Here is a 23,053-nt window from a genome sequence, read left to right on the forward strand (position 1 = left end):
ATCTATGCCATCCCATGACCCAGCAATCCCACTGCTAGATGCAGAGCCAAGAAAAATGGTGCATAGGTCTACCAAAAGACTTATACAAGAATATTTAAAGCACCTTTATTCCTACTAGCTTAAAACTGGAAACAACCCAAATGTCCATCACAGGACAATGGGCAAACAAAATATGGTATATTCATACAAAGAGAAAACTACACAGAAATAAAAAAGAACAAATTCTTGCTACACCCTCCACATAATGATAAGTGAAAGAAGGCAGACACTAAAGAGTACATACTATATAATTCCATTTAAATGAAGTTCAAGAAACTGATTGATGGTGATAGAACTCAGTAAAGTGGTTACCTCTGGGTTAGGGAGTGGTATTGACTGGAAAAGGGGCACGTGGAACCCTTCTGGATGGCTTTAAATGTTCTATATCTTGATCTGAGTGATCTCTACATATGGGTTTACATGTGTCAAAATTCACTGAGCTTTACACATAAGATTAGCACATTTTTACTCACTTTACTATTGTTTTAGTTATCGATTGCTGCATAACAAACCACTCCAAAACTTAGTAGCTTAAAACAATGACAACTATTTCTGATCACGCACAGTTCTGTGAGTTGATTGGGTAGTTTATCCTCTGGGCATTCCAGTCCAGTGGTGGCTGAGGCTGGGTTCATCTGGAGGCTCACCTGGGATGCTGGGATAACGGCTTCGCACCTGCTCCATGTAGTCTCAGAACCTCTCCTCATCACCTGCCCTCTCCACATGGTCGCTCCAGTAGGACGGCTCCATGTAACAGCCATAGGAATGGACCACTCAGACTTCCCTCACAACCTGCTGTGAAGAGCACAGTTAGCTGACAGCCTCCCAGGGTTATGCCTTTGGGATCTATCACAACCTTCACACCGAGGCTACGATCTCTCTGGGCCTTTCCTAGCCAGTGTTTGAGTGCAGTGGGGGTACTAGAGCTAGGCTATTCCTGTCCATCACAAGACTTCTCTAATGGGCAATCTTTCCTCTGGGGCTCCCCCCAGCAGCCTGGTCGAGAATTTCTCAGAGCTGCATTGTTTCTTACTGAATCTTCCTTCCTTTCCTCTCTCCTTTCACAAGTGTCAGACCTACAAGACAGTCTGACGGCTTTCCCAGGCTACTCCTGCTTTCTCTCCCTTTATTCTCCACTAGCATTTCCCCCAAGTCTCTTACATATATAATTTGGTCTTGGTGTTTGCTTCTTGGATGATCTACACTGCAAGGGCTCCCAAAAAAGAATGTTCCCAGAGAAAGGAAGTAGAATGTAGGCCCAGAACTGGCCCAGGGCCACTTCTGCCACATTCTAATTGTTTAACTCAAGTCCAAGACCAGCCCTTTCACCAACCAATGTGAAAGGGGAATACCAGGGCATGAATAGTGGGACCATTTATGAAGACCAGCTGCCATAACTGAATATATGTTGTACCTCAATTTAAAAAGTTTTTTAAGTCTTACATTTGAAGAGGCTCTGAACCCTGGAGCAGGAGGTAGGTTGTATACTGGGGAGATAGAACATCAGAGGTGGGGGACGGGCCTCTCAAGGGCATCACCTGGGTTCCTGGCACATGGCAGTGCTAAAAGGAAGATTTGGAAGTGCCGCTGCCCATGTTTGGCTTCATATGTGGGCTTAACTGTGTGACCTAGATGTATTCCATTAACAGGGGCCATTCATCTGTCAGCTCAGCCTTGTATACCTACTGGTGATTGAGGCAGGATATACAAAGGATGGGTTAAGACAAGCACTGGTTGATTTTAGCTGTGAGCTCTTGCCATAAAGTTTTCAATTTAATCACTATTTGAGTTTAATATAAACAGTAATCTGATCTAATTAAGTAATTACATTGCATCAGATTTGGCAGTTAGAAAAGCCAAACACGCCATTATACTGTCTTTAAAAAAAAAACAAAACATTAGAGGAAATAAGACTCAAAAGAGACAACAATTTTTTTTCATGTATATATAGGGTGCCAAAAAAATGTATACACATTTTAAGAAAGGAAAAAAACTATTAAAATTGTAATACTCAATATAGACCGATAGCCAAAGATGAATACAAGTCACGCTTGACTTCTGCAATTACAAGCGGTGCTCAAGTGGTTCCCATCAGCGTCCAGACACTTCTGATTATGGAGAACTACTGCTTGAGCAACGTCAACCAATGTGTCTACTTGTATACGTTTTCTTGGCACCCCAGTATTGTGCCTTACCAAGAAGTGCTTATAGTCAAAGGATCAAAGAAAAGCTAAGACAGGAAATAAAAATAAAAGTTGAGGCAGGAAGGGCAGTCTTTACTGAAACACTGAAGCAGGATTGGAGTTAGACTGCAGGACCATCAGGTTCAGACAGCTAATCCATGGAGAGGAACCAGGTTGCTCCAGTGTGGATGGTAAAGAACCGCCTAGAAGGCCTTAGTCTGCAAGAGGATCTTTTGCACTGTATGTTATTTGGGCAGATATTTTCGTGGATGGGATGCAAGTGGAAGGTCTCTTATGTTTTTAATTGAACTATAATTGACATAAAATAAATACATAGATGTTAAGTATTACAGTTCAATGGGTTTTGACAACTATATATCCGGGTAACAACCACCTAAATCAAGACATTGAATATATCCTTCTTCCCAGAAAGTTCCTTTATGCCTTTCCAGTCAATTCCCATCAAATCCCTAATCCCCTCCAACCACTATCTGATTTTTACCATCATAGGTTAGTTTTGCTTGTTCTAGAATTTTATTTACATGGAATCTGACAGAATGACTTCTTTCATTCAATATAATGTTTTTGAGATTCACCTATGCTGTTGTGTGTCCTATTTACTTATTTCCTTTTCATTACTCAGAAGTATTCCATTGTATAAATATACTGTTATTTGGTAATCCATTCTCCTGCTGATAGATTTTTGAGTTCTTTCTAGTTTGGGACTCTTATGAATAAAGTTACAACAAACATTTTTGTACAGTATTTTGGGGGACAAATGTTTTCATGACTCATGAGAAAATACCTAAGAGTGGAATTCTTGGGACCTAGAGGAGAAGTATGTTTAAGTTTATAAGGAACTAACAAAAACTACTCCAAAGTTGTACCATTTTAAACTCCTACCAGCAGTTCAAGAAAATTCCAGTTGCTCCATATCCTTGACAATATTTGGTGTTGTTGGTCTTTTTTATTTTACTCAGTGTAGTGATATCTCAATTGGGTTTTAATTCTACTTCCAAGATAATTAATGATGTTGAGTACCTTTTCACATGCTTATTGGACATTCCTATGTCTTCTTTGTGACGTGTCTGTTTTTAATGCCTTCAATCTGCCTTTTTTACAGCCTGCTTTATCCCCCTTAAAGAAGCAGTTATTCCAAGTTTGTTGTCTGAGAGAGTTCTGTGATAAAACAGATCAATTCAAGCAGCACATTTAGCCAATATTGCTTTTTATATTGGTCCAGTTTCACTGTTAAGAAGCAAATACCCTTGCTCAAATAAATTGGTGTGATCTCCCCAAAGAAAAATGCTGACTCTAGTATCTTATTTCCAACTCAGGGGTATATGAATGCACTCTAAATAAACAGTTTCAGCACAAGCACAACAACTGGAGGCAATGGTCTATTATAAATAAATGATGTTTTAAAAAAACCAATCTATTTGCTTTTAAATGAACTCTGGCCTAAAGCAACATTGCAAATCATAAGTAATTCTATTCCCACAAAAAACGCTGAGGCAACAAGCATTATATATATATATATACATACATATATATAAATCAATGGGTCTTTAAAGGCTTTACAGTAGTTGGCATGAAATAAACTGTAGGTCCTCATAAAGGATGAACAAGAAAACTTTATTTTCATCCACTACAAAGTGTTTCAATAAGAATGAAACTCTTACAGAAAGCAAGTCTTGTATTTCTGAGGTAGGTTTACACCAATTCATCTTACTTGAATGTTGGGTATCCCAAGGTGACACCAGATACATCTTCAGACTTAAGGATTAATCAGTTTGAATGCTTGATTATACCATCTTTGCTCATGAAGACTTATTAATTGGTATTTTTATGTGCTGTAAGGGAGTTAATATTACTGAATGTAATCATAAATGCGATGGTAGAGTGTTGTACAATGGCCATCAGGTATGTCTCATCCACTTAAACTTCACACAAAAAATAATCTTTTTTCTTCCTGTGTATCTATTGCATTATGCTCACATTATAACATTTCAAAGGTCTCTGATTTCTGCCTACTTATTCTTATATTTGGACTTGGTGTTTTCTTGAGTACTGATGCCAATTGGTTCCTGCTTCACAATAACAACTTGTTTTATCTTGAGTAGTTTAGTCGTGTTATACTGAGTCCCCTAGAGCAATGCTTCTCAAGGCTTCCTGTGCATAGGAATCCCCTAAAAATCTCGTTAGAATGCAGATTTTGATTCATTAGGTCTGGGGTGAAGCCCAAGCTTCTACATTTCTAACCAGCTCTCAGGGGATGCCCTTTCTGCTCACCCAAGAATCCCACTTTAGTGGCAAGGGGCTAAGAATAATCATAACCTTGTCACTGTTGTGATACTTGAATATAATTTACCATTACAAATTTTTAGCTATACAAATGCCACATTACGGCAGATAATGTACTTTGCCTACCCAGTTGCTATCTCTTGTCCTCCAACCCCCATGCATCTTCTGTTTGTTAAGAGAACTCCCATTTTATTCAGGGCAGCAATCCAATCTTAGCTATTCTGCTCCTTTTACTAAATATCTACTTTCCCAGGGCCCCTTGCATCTAAGGGTGGCCATGTGACCCAACACTGGCCAATGAGATGGGAGGAAAGAAATCTCCTAGGAGGCTTCTGGGAAAGCTTTTATTTTCCTACTCAAAGAGACTGTAATGCAAGAAATATTTTTCCCCCTGTAAATCAAATGAAACCTCAACAGCCAAACACGTTGCTGACAAAAGCTATATTCTAGGGCTGCCATAACAAATTATCAAAAATATGGTCGCTTAAAATAACAGACACTTATTCTCACATAGATCTGGAGACCAGAAGTCCAAAATCAACATGTTATTAGTGTTGGTTCCTCTCTCCTAGCTTCTGGTGGCTGCAGGCAATCCTTTGCATTCCTTGGCTTGAAGATGCATCACTCCAATCTCTACCTCCAACGTCAGATGGCCTTCTCTTTGTCCCTCTGCATATCTTCTCCCTGTGTCTCTTATAAGGACACCTGTCATTGGATTTAGGGCCCGCCATAATCCAGGACGACCTCATCTTGAGATCCTTCCCTTAATTACTTCTCTAAGGCCCTTATTCCAAATAAGGTCACATTCTGAAGTTCCAGGTAGACATATCTTTAGGGGGGACCCCATTCAGCCCACTACACAGGCCTAATGTGTATTTTTGTAGAGAATCCCTCCTTTAGCTCAGACTTGAACTCTGGGGGTTACGACATCCAGGACATTTGGGAAAGGGCTTCTTAGTTTACCATAGTCACTGTCCAAGCTCCTAGATCCCTATGAAAGCAGGGTTTTCTCTGGTAGATCCATTCATTCCCCACCAGGCTCATCTTCGGGGATCCGCACAGTGACTCCTAAGGTACACCGTGCTCTGTTCTCAAGTATTCCTGTGGCCTCTCTGTCAGAGGAGGAAAAAGTCCCCACCACTGCCACCACTTACTCCTTGGTCTCCCAGGCCTGGCTATATAATTCGTGGGACCCAGTGCAAAATGAAAATACAGGGCCCCTTGTTCAAAAATTACGAAGAATCTCAGGAGAGTCACAGTAGAGCATTAAGACAAGCATAGGGCCTTGTGCAACTAATGGGTCATTCACCCATGAAGCCAGCCCTGCTTCCCAGTCTCCAAGGATTGGGCCAAATCCATCAAAATTCTCCCCTCCACTCCCTGTCCCTTTGGGAACATGAACGAAACACAGAACCCTTACCTCCCTTTGGGGTCTAGAGACTAGAGCTCAGAATGCAGGGCCTGGTTGAATGTATAGAAGCAAGGAGAAAGTTGTCTTAGAAGTTATCTTTCTGATGAATCCACAGCAAAAGAGTATACAAATTAATGTGTCGATAACTTGCTCTGTTAAAAAAGAAGGGTGGCTAGGGGCAGCCGGTTAGCTCAGTTGGTTGGAGCGTGGTGCTCTTAACAACAAGGTTGCCAGTTCGATCCCCACATGGGCCAGTTTGAGCTGTGCCCTCCACAACTAGATTGACACAACTACTTGACTTGGAGCTGAAAAAACACTCTTAAAATAAATTAAAAGTTAAAAAAAAAGGGTGGTTAAAAAAAACCCACCTTCACATGTTCTGAGGATGCTGGAAATCATTAGTGTGGGTCTAGAAGTTAAAAACAAACAGTGAAACCATGTAATAAAACAAAGAACAACCTCCTACCAAAATATCACATTGCTTACCTTCTTAGTCCAACTTAAATGACTTTTTAAATTCTTAAATGTTCTATGGAACAGGGAAGTTACTGACCAAGTTCTTCTGGTTTATGTTTTAAGAACTGTCACCAAAGAAAATGTTAGCCTTGCAAAGCCAACCACAAGCTGAAATGCAAAAAGAAATGGGAACTGAGCAATTTAGGGCATTAAAAATAGAAATTATAACTGGTAATATTATCACCATTTCCTGGGTTTTTCATTTCTTTCAGGAATACAAGTATGAAAAATATTTAACCTGTTAAAACTTTTTAAGATGATTGTTTTTCTGAAGTTAAGCATTGTTAGAATTCTTAACAGGTACCCACCCACTCTAAAGGAAATTGACAAAGTTTTAATTTTTCCACCTAAGTAATTATTTCTACATTTAATACATGATGTCAAGCTGAGTTTTGTTTTTCTTAGGGCTATAGAGCTATATATTTCTGCTTTCAGTATAAGCAATAGCAGCAGCTCTTGTTTCCCACAAAGTTTGCTATGAAGTTTTCAGAATTTCAAGTTTGCTGTTGTACAAAGTAAATAAAGCAAAATACATATGATTTGAAAACGTTTCAGTTAGTCTCTTAATATACACAACCCTACAACTGTGTATAACTCACTTAAATACAAGTAAACTTTTATCCCATGAGAAAAATGAAAATATAAATATGTATATGAAAAACGCTTAATTTTACTAGTTATTAAATTATCCCATGAGAAAAATGTGCAAGTGGTAAATATATACAGAGGGTGCCAAAAAATGTATACACATTTTAAGAAAGGAAAAAACTGTATTAAAATTGTAATACTCAATATATACCCATAACTAAAGATGAATACAAGCCACGTTTGACTTCTGCAATTACAAGAGGTGCTCAAAGTGGTTACCATCAGTGTAATTTTAATAGTTTTTTTCCTTTCTCAAAATGCGTATACATTTTTTTGACACCCTCTGTATATAAAAATGCCTGATTTTACTAGTGATCTTAAAATGTACATTTTTTTTCTTTTTTGTACCCTTTTATGAACATCTTCCTATTTCCCCCACCCTTCCAGCCCCTGGCAACCACTCTTCTACTCTGTTTCTATGACTTTGACTTTTTTTTTTTTTAGATTCCACATACTCGTATGTGATACCAGGTAGTATTTGACTTTCTCTGCCTGGCTTATTTCACTTAGCATAATGCTTTCAAGATCCATTCATGTTGTCACAAATGGCAGAATTTCCTTCTTTCTCATGGCTGAATAATATTCTATTGTATATATTTATCACATTATCTTTATCCATTCATTCATTGACAGACACTTAGGTTGTTTCCATCTCTTGGCTATTATGAATAATGCTGCAGTGAACACGGGGGTGCAGATATCTCTCTGAAAACCTGATTTCACTTCCTTTGGATAAACACCCAGAAGTGGAATTGCAGGATCATACGGTAGTTCTATTTTTAATTTCTTGCAGAATCTCCATACTGTTTTTCAAAGTGGCTGTACTAATTTACATTCCTACCAAAGGTGCACAAAGCTTTCCTTTTCTCCACATCTTTGCCAACACTTATTATCTCTTATCTTTTGGATGATGGCCATTCTAACAGGTGTGAGGCGATATCTCCTTGTGGTTTTGATTTGCATTCCCTGCTGATTAGTGATGCTGAGCATCTTTTCATCTACCTGTTGGCCATCCACATGTCTTTTTAAAATGTACATTAAAACAATCTATGCAAATATTCATCATCTAAAAATTGCCAGCTCTCTAGAGATATAAATACAAGAAAGATATAGTCCCTACCTTTGAGGATCTTATAGTCTACACAAAGGGAAACAGGCATGTTAACAAATGAATACAAAAGTTATATAGATGTAAAATTAGAAATCTCTATGTTGTTCTATAGGTTCCAAAGAAGGAAATGTCCAACTCTACCTCAAGGGTAGGGTGGGCTTCCCTAAGGTGGTACACCTTTTTCTGTCTTGAAAGATGTTCAAAAATCAGTGTTAGATTAGTGTGTGGGACGCAGAGTGGGTGACTAAATTCCAGCTGAAGCAGCAGGAACTAGGATATAGGGTGAGAAATAGTAAGGTGCGTTCAGATAACTATAAAAAGCTCAGTTGCCCGGTATCCATGGTTTTCAGGAGCGGGAAAGGGATAGAGTGAGATAACTGGGGCAAGTAGTCATATGTCAGAGCCTAGGATTCTCTGAACTTTATCCCATAGGGACTCATAAGCCATGGGCTAGTCATTTGTATTTATTTTTATTTTTATTTTTTTGAGAGCCCACTGGCCCATGTGGGAATCGAACTGGCAGCCTTTCGGAGTTAGGAGCACAGAGCTCTAACCGCCTGCGCCACCAGGCCGGACCAGGTCATTTGTATTTATTTCTTAGCCTAGATCAGTGATTTAGAGTGGCTATTGAGGCCAATGATTACTGTAATAGTGTTAGCAAAATGGTTGCCATCATTGGGCAATCCCTTTCACTCTGACTCCTAGCTTGGCCATGTGACTTGCTATGGAAAATGAGACAATAACAAACATGAGACCTGAAACGTGCTTGCACTTTGAGGCTGTTCCTGGGACCCATTCAGCCATCACCATGTGAATAAGTCCAGGCGAGCCTGCTAGTCACCCTGATCACCGCAGCCAACACCAGCACCCACTCCAGATATGTCAGTGATGCCATCCTAAACCAACAGTTTTTCTTAACACATACTCATTAAGAAAAGCCAAAAAGATAGAAAGAAGGAAACGTGTCACCCATAGTTGTGCTAGCTAAATATAACCATTATAAGCTGTTGTAAGGCTCTTTATTTCCAATCTTTTCTCTGCACAGATTTGTTTTCTATAAGGTGCTAATAATTCTATATGGATAATGTGGCATTGTGCTTTTCAAATTGTATTTTAAACGTATGGTTTTTTCTTTATTTACTCTTCAAAACTTCCATTTTTAATGAAAGGATCATAGTCCATCCAGTGAATGAACCATAATTTCTTAACTGTTGTTGGGTATATCCAGCAGTAAACCTGCATAAGCATAAATCTCTTCCCCAATTTAGAATTATTTCCTTAGAATATTCACATTGAGAAATTAGATCAAAGGGTATGAATATATTTTAGAGCCAATACATATTCATACTTTCACAGAGGGTCTCATACCAAATTACACACTCATCAACATTGTCTGAGCACCCATTTCACCAAAGCCTCAGTGACTCCATGGAGTTGTTGTTGTTCATTTTGTTTTGCTTTCCATCTTTGTTAATTTGAGTAAGAAATTAATTCTATTTTCCATTTTAATTAATTGAAAAGTTGGAAAGTCACATTTCTCAGTCCCTATCACAGCACTGAGCTAGTCGATTTCTCAAAATAACTTTATTATAATCCACACAATAACTGTTCCAAATTCCTATAGAAAAGTATCTAGAAGTAGCTATCTGTGTGAATCTATGTTTGCACAGTAATTTACAAATACTGAGAAGATGTCAGTTACCTACATCTAAGAATGGACCTGCCCACATGAAGATTATTGGTGAGAGGCCTAAATGTCCCCCAACCTACCCAGTGGCATTGTTAAAGAAGAACCAGAGCTGGACAGCAGTTAAAGTGGTAAAAACAGATTTTATTCAAGACTACTGCAATAACTGTTGGTGGGATTGCAGATTAGTGCAGCCACTATGGAAAACAGTATGGCGGTATCTCAGGAATCTGAAAATGGAACTACCCTATGATCCAGTAATTCCACTCCTAGGCATCTATCCGGAGAAATCCAAAACTCCAATTCAAAAATCAGTATGCACTCCTATGTTTATTGCAGCACTTTACACAATAGCCAAGATATGGAAACAACCGAAATGCCCATCGGTAGATGACTGGATTAAGAAGCTGTGGTACATTTATACAATGGAGTATTACGCAGCCATAAAGAAGAAAGAAATCTTATCATTTGCAACAACATGGATGGATCTAGAGAACATTATGTTAAGTGAAATAAGTCAGAAAGAGAAAGACAAGTACCATATGATCTCACTATGAGGAATCTAAAGAAAAGAATAGGTGAATGAACTAATCAGAGACAGTTTTGAGGACACAAAGAAAAAACCGAGAGTTGTTAGATGGGCGGGGGCGGGGGGGGGTGTTGGGGATAAGGGGAAAGGTGAAGGGATTGGGAGGCGGCTGGTGGCTGCAAGATGGCCTCAGGGTTTTCTGGAAATTAATTTGGGGAACTTATTCAATAATGTTGTAGGGGTTTTGTTGGGTATCCGATGGGCATGCGTCCTATTTGGGAGACCACCTCAGGGATGGTGTGGATGCCTGATCGTGGCGTTGTGCACCAGAGGCTAAACATTAATGAATGCCAACTATAATTTTATGTGTGTGATGTGATGGCCGGGTGTGAGGTCGGAGGGATGGTGGGTGGGGGGAGGGGGGTTCACAGTGTGAGGGATGTAGATGGTGGGCGTCTAAGTATTACCTTGTCTTGTACACCTGAAACTAATAAAAAATAAAAATAAAACAATAAAAAAATAAAAAAAGACTACTGCAATAGAGAAAGGAGATCTCAGTATAGAATGGGGCTCAGTTCTGAATACAGCACGGGCAAGTGGGAATGTATAGCCAAGGAGCAGGCTGTGGGGGGCAGTGGATGGAAAATTACTGAGGGGAAATATCAGGGTAAGGAGGATTCTGGCTAAACTGACCTAATGGGATTCCTTGCTGAAGACAGCCCAGGGTAATAGAACATCACCTAGGGGGTGGTGAAGGCTGTGGAACCGGATTAGATATAGAGGGGGATCCAATATAGGGGGTGGGGCTTCTGGTTAACCTGACTTAGCAGGGTTCTTGCTAAAACTGGATTTTACAAAGGGAAGTGCACAGATGGTCCTAGTAAAATGTTCAAGAGCCTAACTAAAGTTTGGTCAAGCAAAGAATCTTTGTCAGCATCACCCTCAGCCTTGGGAATTTTAAGAAACTCGCTCAAGAGTCCGGATATAGAAACATCAAAGTGTGAACATAGAATATCAGGGCAGGGTAGATGGGGTTTCTTGGTTCATAGAACAAAAATAAAACGAAGTAGCAAGAAGGGTAATATGTCATTACAAGATCGTTCTCATATATCTCAAATACAACCACTTCTCACATCTCTCCTGCTGCCGCCCCAGTCCAAACCACAGTCATTTCACCGGAACTACCCCAGTCCGTGTAGTCTGCTAACGAGTTCCCCTGATCCCACCTATGCCCTTCTACAGTCTTCTTCCACGTGTCTCCTAAATATTTTAGCAATATTCATGTTCCTTTTATTCATTTGGTAGACAAGGAAACTTGCATAGATAATTCTGGCCAGCCTCTTCTCACAACCCTTTCATCTCTCCCCTCAAGAGAAAAAAGAACTAAAAGTGTGTGAGCCCAAGCTGACCCATTTGCCGACTGTAGGACTTGGGCCTTGCCCATGCCCGGATGAGAAAGGCAACCTGACCATTGTCTCAGCCGACTTAAACAGTCTCCCTCACTCTCCTTGCTCAATTCCCAACCTACCAGATGGAGGGAAATACCTCCATTTTGGGTTTTTTTTTCCATAAATCTTAAGTATCTGCTATGGGACAGGTGCTGTGCTATTTACTAGGGACAGGATGGTGAACAAGACACAGATGGTCCTAGTATTTTGGACCATACATTCTAGCAAGGGACACTAAAAACCAAGTAAATAAACAAAATAAAGGGAAAGTTCACACAGTAAGCTAAGTACAGGGAAGAAAGCAGAGTGTTATGTTAGATTAGAAAACATTAGAAAGGGAGCTGATTTGAGATTGGGTGGTTGGCAAAAGTCTCCCTGGGAAAATGACATTTAAGCTGAGACTCAAAGAAGGAGGAGGAGGAGTGGGGTTGGGGTGTGGAGACACAGAAAGAAAACAATAAGTTCAAAGGCCCTGAGGTGGAACGAACATTGGCAAGTTCAATCAACTGAAAGACCAGAATATGCATGGTGCACAGCGAGCATAAAATTTGCCTGAGAGGTGGTCGGGAGTCCAATTAGGTAAGGCCCTAGAGACTACTAAGGAGTTTGGATTTTATTCAAGGTATAACAGGATGGTATTGCAGAGTTAATTAGGAAAGAGAAATAATCCAATATCTCTTGATAGTTTGTGGGAAATGGATTGGAATGGTGAAGGGTGACAGTGGGAAGACCATATAGGAGACTGGCTCTGGTCAAGTTAGAGATAATGGAGGTTGGAACTGGGCTGGTAGCCATAAAGATGGAAAGAACTGGGGAGATCAAAAGACATATTTTAGAGGTAGAATCAAAGGAAACTGCTTTCAAAAATCCACTTTCATCAAATAGTAATAGACTCAATTGTTTCGTTAGTAATAAAAAACATGAAATATCCCTAAACCAAAACGGCAAAATGGCAAATTTATATATATACATATATATACATATACATATATATATATATGTATATATATATAAAGGGTATCCTAGAAAGAAAAGATAAGTTATATTGCCATTTGTGGTTTAGGTATAAATAAATTATTCTAAAGGACTTAGATGAAATATGGTACTAAAAAATCTGTATGAACTGTTGCATAAGTGCCATCAGATTTGGAAAAACGTATCATTCTAATTTACCTGAAATGAGAAAAAAAAACACGTTATATCCAGGCACTTATAACTGGATGACTGACGACTCACAAAATGTTTACTCATTTAAAAATATTTTTTAAAGGAATTGCAGCTTGGATTAGATGTAGAAGGTAGAATCAAGAATGGCTCCAACATACTTACCTGGCCGGGGAGATACCATGATCACGAAGGTGGTTTTCCCAGGGCGAGGCTTATCCATTGCACTCCAGATGTGCTGACCCCTGCGATTTCCCCAAATGTGGGAAACTCGACTGCATAATTTGTGGTAGTGGGGGACTGCGTTCGCGATCTCCCCTGGCAAAAAAAAAAAAAAAGAATGGCTCCAAGGTTTCTGGTTGAGCAATCGGTTGGTATTGACTTTTAATGAGATAAGGACAACTGAGCAGGGCATGAGGTAAAGGTTGTACACAGGGATTAGAAGTTCAGTTCTGGACACGTTAAGTTTGATATATGGGCTTAGTCTTTTTGACTCTGGACAAACACAGGATGGTTCTTGAGGAAAATTAATGTGACCTAAATTGATGCAACAACAAATTGAGAACTAGTAACAGAGAGACAGAAAAAAAGAGAGAACTTTGTATAAGACTTTCCAAAAATAAAAGCACCCAGAACTGTTGTTTCTTACAGAAGTTATCTGAATCTTGCAAATAATAACACGATGAAGTAGGTACAAGATTACTGCTCGCTTATAGATGATTAAACGAAAATGGAAACTTTAAAAAACGCATGCAAACTACACAGCTAATAAGGGAATGAGTTAGGATTACATAAATTGTAATAATATATGATAAATGTAGGATAAGATTACTTTATTTTTCTATCACCTTGTGTCAGACAGTATTTGTCCCCAACTCTAAATCAGTCTTATATTCTAGCTGACAATGTCAGGGCTTGGAACGCTGCAAACCACATCTTTGCCAGTAGGGGGAGCTAGAGTAAGTGATTGCAAGTCTGGAAAGGGAAGAAGAGACTTGCTTCTCTCTGTCTGCTCCCCACACCTTGGCAGCAGCAGCTCCTTCCCACAGCAGCGTCTGAATCCAGCTGCTAGCTTTTCCAACATTTGCACAGCCAGCTTCATTGTCACTGCACCTCAACCCCAGAGACCGCAACCCCAGTTGGCAGCACCCTTCCCCTGAGGTCTGGATCCCAGTTCCCTCATCTAAGTTTCTAAGTTGTAATCATTCCAACCTCTTCCTTTTGTTCACTCAGCCATGAGACCTTTGAGCTATCTTTTTATCCTTTCATAGCTAATGATTCTTTCTATTACATTTTTTAATATTATAACCTATTATTTATTTTAGAACTGAATACAGAGTTATAGGATGCCCCTTTAACAGTGATTGTTCCCAGGTTATCTTAAAGCTAAAGGGATAATTGCAATTTTTCAAGAAAATATATTGTGTAAAAGCTTTCTTTTTTCCAACTGATAGAATACGACTCCATATAGATTCCATACATAAAGAGAGCCCTCTTCCAGGTGACGTTTATTTTCCTCCAGAACTTATTTTGCAACACTGAAATTTTGTTCCCTTTCACCAACACCTCCTATGTCCCCATCCCCCCAGCCTCTGGCGACCACCATTCTACTCTCTGCTTCTACATGTTTGACTCTTCTAGATACCACATGTAAGTGAGATCATGCAGTATTTGTCTTTTGTCTAAATAACTAATTGGGTTTCTGTCTCCTAACTGACCCTGATTGATACAGGCCTGAAAGATGAAAATTACCAGCCAATGTAATTTATGAATACAGATGTTAAATCCTAAATAAAATTTTAGTAAATTCAGAAGCAAAACAGTTAGAGGCATAAAATGGATGGTCCTGGAGGAGCAGGCCCAATTAGCTAAACCATTCATTTAACATATTCTTATGGAGCACCACCTATAGGCAAGACACAGTCAGGAACTGTGATTGGGTGAAAATGCTTGCAAATCAAGTATCAGATAAAGAATTTGTATCTAGAATACATAATAACTCTTGAAAGTCAATAATGAGAAGTCAAATAATCCAATTTAAAAAATGGGCAGAAGATCTGAATAGATATCTCACCAAAGGAGATAAATGAATGGCCAATAACCACATAAAAAGATGCTCAACATCATTAACGAAGTGCAAATTAAAACCACAAGGATATAGCCACCCATAAGAATGGCTATAATCTCCAAAGAGGACATACAAACGGCAAATAGACATATGAAAAAATGCTCAACATCGCTAATCATCAGAGAAATGCAAATAAAAACCACAATGAGATATCACCTCACCCCAGTCAGAATGGCTATCATCAACAAGACAAAGAGTAACACGTGTTGGAGAGGCTGTGGAGAAAAAGGAACCCTCAGACACTGTTGGTGGGAATGCAGACTGGTGCAGCCGCTATGGAAGGCCGTGTGGAGGTTCCTCAAAAAGTTACGAATAGAATTACCATATGACCCAGCAATCCCTTTCCTGGGTATCTACCCAAAAAATTTGAAAACATTTATACATAAAGACACGTGTGCTCCAATGTTCATTGCAGCTTTGTTTACGGTGGCCAAGACATGGAAACAACCAAAGTGTCCTTTGACAAATGAATGGATAAAGAAGTTGTGGTATATATACACAATGGAATACTATTCGGCGTTAAGGAAAGATGATATAGGAGCATTTGTGACAACATGGATGGATCTTGAGAGTATAATGCTAAGCGAAATAAGCCAGATAGAAAAAGCAGAGAACCATATCATTTCACTGATATGTGGTATATAAACCAAAAACAACAAAAGAACAAGACAAACAAATGAGAAACAAAAACTCATAGACACAGACAATAGTTTAGTGGTTATCAGAGGGTAAGGGGGGTGGGGGGAGGGAGATGAGGGTAAGGGGGATCAAATATATGGTGATGGAAGGAGAACTGACTCTAGGTGGTGAACACACAATGGGATTTATAGATGATGTAATACAGAATTGTACACCTGAAATCTATGTAATTTTACTAACAATTGTCACCCCAATAAATTTTTAAAAAATGGCTATAATCAAAAAGACTATAACAGGGGGCAGCTGGATAGCTCAGTTGGTTAGAGCGTGGTGCTCTTAACAACAAGATTGCTGGTTCGATCCCCACATGGGCCACTGTGAGCTGCACCCTCCATAACTAGATTGAAACAACTACTTGATTTGGAGTTGATGGGTCCTGGAAAAACATACTTAAATAAATAAAAGTTTTTTAAAAAAGACAATAGCAAGTGTTGGGGAGAATGTGGAGAAAATGGAACCCACATAGATTGCTGGTGGGAATGTAAAGTGGTACAGCTGCTTCGGCAAACAGTTTGGCAGTTTATTAAAAAGTTAAACATAAATTTACCATATGACCCAGTATTTCCACTCCTAGGTGTATACCCAAGAGAAACTAAAACATGTCTACATCAAGATTTGTATTCAAAAGCTCATAGCAGTATTATGCATAATAGACAAAAATTGGAAATAACTGAAATGTCCACCAATGGGTGAATGGATAGACAAAATGCAGTATTCTGAGGTACGGTTCATTGAGAAAAGCTGGATAAATGATTGGTTCTTTCCCTTTATTTACCAGCTTTACAAATAGTCATTTGATTATCTAACATTCACCAAAGATGACCAATGAATTTTTCACTGTTTTTTTTCTAGTAATCATGATGAACTTATTGATTCATGAATATTTGGTATGTATAGATTCTATTCTTTTTTTTTTAAGAATGTATTTTCTAATTGAAAATGGATCAAAGACTTAAGCATAAGACCTGACACAATAAACTGCATAGAAGAAAACATAGGTACTAAACTTATGGACCTTGGGTTCAAAGAGCATTTTATGAATTTGACTCCAAAGGCAAGAGAAGTAAAAGCTAAAATAAATGAATGGGACTATATGAAATTTAAAAGCTTCTGCACAGCAAAAGAAACCATCGATATAATAAAGAGGCAACCGACTGAATGGGAGGTTTTTGCAAACAGTGCCTCCGATAAGGGGCTAATATCCAAAATGTACAAGGAACTCATGAAACTCAACAACAACAAAAAAAACCCAGTACAAAAATGGGCAGAGGACCTGAAGAGACATTTCTCCAAAGAGGACTTACAAATGGCAAATAGACATATGAAAAAATGCTCAACATCACTAATCATCAGAGAAATGCAAATAAAAACCACAATGAGATATCACCTCACCCCAGTCAGAATGGCTATCATCAACAAGACAAATAGTAACAAGTGTTGGAGAGGCTGTGGAGAAAAAGGAACCCTCAGACACTGTTGGTGGGAATGCAGACTGGTGCAGCCGTTATGGAAGGCAGTGTGGAGGTTCCTCAAAAAATTACGAATAGAATTACCATATGACCCAGCAATCCCTCTCCTGGGTATCTACCCAAAAAATCTGAAAACATTTATCCATAAAGACACGTGTGCTCCAATGTTCATTGTAGCTTTATTTATGGTGGCCAAGACATGGAAACAACCAAAGTGTCCTTCGACAAATGAATGGATAAAGAAGTTGTGGTATAGATACACAACGGAATATTATTTGGCGGTAAAATGAAATAGGACCATTTGTGACAACATGAATGGATCTTAAGAGTATAATGCTAAGCGAAATAAGTCAGACAGAAAAAGAAGAGAACCATATCATTTCACTGATATGTGGTATACAAACCAAAAACAACAAAAGAACAAGACAAACAAATGAGAAACAAAAACTCATAGACACAGACAATAGTTTAGTGGTTACCAGAGGGTAAGGGGGGTGGGGGGAGGGAGATGAGGGTAAGGGGGATCAAATATATGGTGATGGAAGGAGAACTGACTCTGGATGGTGAACACACAATGGGATTTATAGACACACATGTAATACAGAATTGTACACCTGAAATCTATGTAACTTTACTAACAATTGTCACCTCAATAAACTTTAATTGAAAAAAAATAATGTGTTTTCTAGTTTGAGGGCAGTGATAAGTTTTTTTTAAAAAAAGATTTTATTGGTGAAGGGGAACAGGACTTTATTGGGGAACAGTGTGTACTTCCAGGCCTTTTTCCAAGTCAAGTTGTCGTCCTTTCAGTCTTAGTTGTGGAGGGTGCAGCTCAGCTCCAGGTCCAGTTGCTGTTGTTAGTTGCAGGGGGCGCAGCCCACCATCCCTTGTGGGAGTCGAGAGCCCATTTTGGTTGAGAGCCCACTGGTCCATGTGGGAATCGGACCGACAGCCTTCGGAGTTAGGAGCACAGATCTCCAACCACCTGAGCCACTGGGCTGGCCCAGTTTCTATTCTTAATAGCTTTCAAATTGATACCTATGCATGTAAAATACTGAGAAAAAAGAAAAAAGTCATCCATAATCATATGCATCAGAGGCAAGCATTTAACATTGTGGTTTGTTTCCTTCCAGTCTTTTTTCTACACATATAGTTTTACTGGGTGAGAGTGTACTAGATTCCAAATATTTTAGCATTTCTTCAATACAAATTTGAACACTGCCATCTGCTAGAAAGCACTAGGGAAAGGACAAAAGGCCAGTCTCTGGCCTTCCGAGAGCTCAGCACAGTGGTTCCGTTATGTCAACTTGATAAGAGTACACAGTCATTTTCCCATGAATTCTGTGCTCCAGGAGGCTGCAGTCTAGGGAAGAAAATATAAATATAAATAATTATAATTCAAGGTAAAAAATATGAAGGGGCCAGAAAGTAAAATGCTATGGGAGTTGAGAGGAAGGAGAGGTGATTTCTAATCATGTCGCCTTCCCAGGACATTGCTTTCCCAAGCTGAAATTATTTCACAATAAAGATTTTTTTTTAAAGGCAGCTACAACTTTAGACTTCTAGATGAGAGGAGTGGAGATTGGAATGGTTCTTTATGGCAGGTTCTTTATTTCCCAAAGCATCCCAAGATGCTTTTCTCTGGAGCATCTCTTGAGATGTTACTATAATTAATCCAAAAAAGAAAAAAAGGACTCTAGATTTCTTCTTCCCTTGGCCACATGTTAAAATCATCCGGGGTGCTTTTAAAGATCTCAGGCTGCACTGCAGACCAGTTATACCAAAATTTGGGGATAGAGATTGAAACCGGAGGCCAAACGAGTCCAGGGCTCATGCTGCCTGCGCCACTTCAGCCAAAAGATCAACACAGGAGTTGGGCTATAGGATAAGCGTTTATTATCAGAGCATCGGTGATCTGAGAAGGTGGCCGATTTATACCTCTAAAAACTGCCTTCACAGTCTCAGACCAGCCTGGAGTATTTAAGGGAAAATCTGGGCATTCCTCCAGAGGCCACGTGACAGTTCCAGGGGTCTGCATGGAGCCTTCCCTCTGGCGACGTGGCTCTCCGTGTTCATCAACCCCGGAGCAGTGATGACAGTAACCTGGAAAGAATGCTAGGCCATAAAGATTGTGATCAGTAAGCATGGGGGTATTAATTATAAGTTTCAGGGTAATTTTCTAAAACAGGGAACTGGGACAGGGGACATTTCCAGCTCAAGCCTCAGGGGAATGATCTACTACTAAGCTTTAGGGCAGAGAAAGGTGAGGCTGAGGATGCGGTGAGGCCTCTACTACGGGGGTCCCAACTGGGCCCTGCTTTGAGATCAGTGTTTTTTTAATTCCCCAGAATTTTTATTCCAATGTGCAACGAAGGTTGAAAATTGACAGACTATTATGGTATCCAAAGCCCTGTGCTAAATTCTCTGCAGTGCTGTACGTGGAGGCACTGCGCTTTTTAATAACATGCTATTTTAACACAAGTAATTTTCCTTGTACATGTCTGTCTGTTCAAGCAATTAAAGAGAAACAGGTTAGTCATTTGAACTCATAACTATTTGTACCTTATTAATTGCCCACTTTAACAGAACTAGTGGATTTAACATGCAAATGGAACTACAAGTTCAAAGCTATCCAAAAGTTAATGATTTACTCTCCCCCATGTTGTTGCAGAAAGACAACTACTTGATAATACTTGTGTTTATTTTGAAAGCAAAGGAGATGCCTGCCATAAAGAACCATTCCAATCTCCACTCCTCTCATCTAGAAGTCTAAAGTTGTAGCTGCCTTTTAAAAAAAATCTTTATTGTGAAATAATTTCAAATTTACAGAAAAGTTGCAAAAATAGTACAAAGAAATCCCACATATCTCCTTCTCACCCAAATCATCAATTGTTAACATTTTACCACATTTGCTTTATTATTCTCTCGATTAGATATATACATAGATACACAGATACACAGATGTTGATATAGATAATTGTGATCCGATATAGATAATTTTGATCCTTATGAGAGTAAGTTTATACCTCTTTACCCCAAAATACTTCAGAGTGTATTTCCCAAGAATAAAAACACTCTCTTACATAATAATCACAGTTCAATCTCAAGAATCAGGAAATTTAATGTTGATATAATACTTTTATCCAATCTACAGTTCATATAGAAATTTTTCGCACTCTCCCAATAATGTCCTTGCTAGCACTTTTTTCAGTCCAGGGCCAAATCCAAGAGTACTATACATGGCATTTAGTGGCCATGTCTCTCTAGTCTTCTTTCTTCTGAAACAGTTCCTCAGCCTTCTTTGCCATTCTTGACATTGACATTTGTGAAGAGTGCAGGCCAGTTATGTTATGGAAGGTCCCTCAGTCTGGGTTTATCTGATGTTTTCTCGTGATGAGATTGAGTTACTCATGTTTGGATGGGGATAGCCCATAAGAGAGTTTGTGTCCTTCTCAGGGTACTGTATTACAAGGATCATAAAGTCAGCTTGTCCCATTCCCGGTGAGGTTAACTTTGATCACTTGGTGAGGCAGGGATCTGGTATCTGCCAGCTTTTTCCACTGTTAAGTTACTAACTTTCCCTTTATAATATCATTTGGGGTTGGGGGGAGGCTTGCAGGGCCAGGACTAAAATGTGAGGTGCTTGGGGACAAAATGTAAGGAGACACTCACTCTCGGGGGCAAGTGCTAGTCCAGCCCCTGATAAGGTGATACTATTCTCCCTACCTTGTCACATGAGCAATTCATCTGCCATCTCTTATCAGGTTCAGGATACACTCTTGCAAATTTAAAATTATGTTGTCAAATTTCAAAAATTAAATTTTAGCATCAAAGGTAATCTAAATGAGAAGACAAAGCAGGAAGCACAATCCAGATGGCCAGGGATAAAAACAAAGGCACAGCAAGTGGGAAAGGGTGTGTTGGGCAAAATGTCACTGATGCTTAGAGCAAAGAGTACGGGTCAGGATTACTGTGCAGGCCTCCTAAATAGGCCCCCTAAGTCCATCTCTGTCCCCCTTCAGTCCCTCTCAGCACAGGAGCCTGAGGGAGCCCCCCCCATGTCGCTCCTGTTGTGCTCACCAGGCATGAGCCCACCCACCCACCTTTCTGACTTCTCCCACCATTGCCAGAGCTCCCAGAGCTGCTCTGCTAGAACAAAGCAAGCTCTCCTGACCTCTTTGTGCTAGGTCCTTGGCCGGGAACATCGTGTCCTGGACAGCCATGTGGCTCCCTCCCACCCTCCTTCAGATTTCTGCTCAGCATCCTCAGTAAGGCCTTCTCTGACCACCCCAAAAATTCTTCCCTACACACCCCCTAGATCCCTTCTCTGCTTTACTTTTCTCTAGAGCACTTACTACCACCTGATGTACAAACGTGTGTCTTTGTTATTTCTAGTCCATCCCCACTAGAATAGTCTCCTCCAATATAGGGATTTTGTCAGTTCTGCTCACTTCTGGATCCGCAGTGGCTAGAACATGCCTGGTACATAAAAGCTCATTAAGAGTGTGTGTGTGTGTGTGTGTGTGTGTGTGTGTGTGTGTGTGTGTGTGTGATAGAGACAGAGAGAGAAAGAGAGAGAGAGAGATCAGATCAGATAAGGTGGTTGAGAAGTAGGTTGGAATTCAATGCTATTGACTCTCTAACAGAATGGATTTATCATGAAGCTAACAAAGCTAAGGAAAGGTCCTCGCAATGTGTTTACGTGGCCATATGTTTAAATTTTTTTGCAAAAGTGAAATGCTTAAGCTGAAATCAGTGAAAACCACCATCACTTTCCATTCCAGTGTCCCCTCACTCACACTTCCTGTAGTGGCTTTGCCCTGTATCAACTTAGCTAAACTGGAACTCTGTTCTTTTCCTTGTATGGTTGCAGGTTGGCGCTGGCCACCAGAGACACTTGATGGGAGGCACGTGTGAACCAGCAGCCATATTTTTGAAGCTCTGAAAGTTAGTCGGGGTGCCAGGCACTGTAGCAGCTCGCACGCAGGGTCACTGATCTGATCCCCTACTTAGATGGCACTACGCAGCACGTAGGCCCTCAGCTCCTTCAGCTGAGACCAGATTACTCCTCCCACATTGAGCTCTCCTTTCCAACCGCTGGTCCATACCACCTATAGCAACTTCCACTCAACAACAGACAGAAGCAGCAGCTCACAGACTCATCCACCAGTTCCCAAAGCTCCCAAAGATTAAACCCTATAATGAGTCCCTTATATCACTCATGGCAGTTCTGCTTCTATGATGAACCCTAACCACTCAGTGGCACTGGGTGGCCACAGGCATTTTGGAGGCCCAGCTAAGGGGAAGTTGAGTTGGAGATGCATTTCACTAGGGTTCAGAGAGATATAATTAACATAGTTTACAATCGCTTTCATGAATGGTTAGGTCACTGACAGCCATCCCAAATAGGAATGCCTCCCAGGAATGCTCCTATGATCCACTGCCAAAGGGCATATGGCAATCTTATCATATCTTAGGACACCTAGGACCAGAATTGTGTAGGTCGTGGACAGGAAACAAGGTTTATGTACAGAACCAGAAGCAAGTCTATTGAAAGTTCTTTCAATCACATTATGTAATTTTGTTTTAGATTTTGTGACCTTTCTGGTATTTGTCACCTTTTTAACACTTGTAATTTGTTATGATTTCTTTTCTCATTCCAAATAATTAACCCCTTTTGTACCTAATATTGGATTATTGAGTTGGTTTTACTGTTC

Source organism: Rhinolophus hipposideros, assembly GCF_964194185.1.
Source record: "Rhinolophus hipposideros genome assembly, chromosome: X".
NCBI lineage: Eukaryota > Metazoa > Chordata > Mammalia > Chiroptera > Rhinolophidae > Rhinolophus > Rhinolophus hipposideros.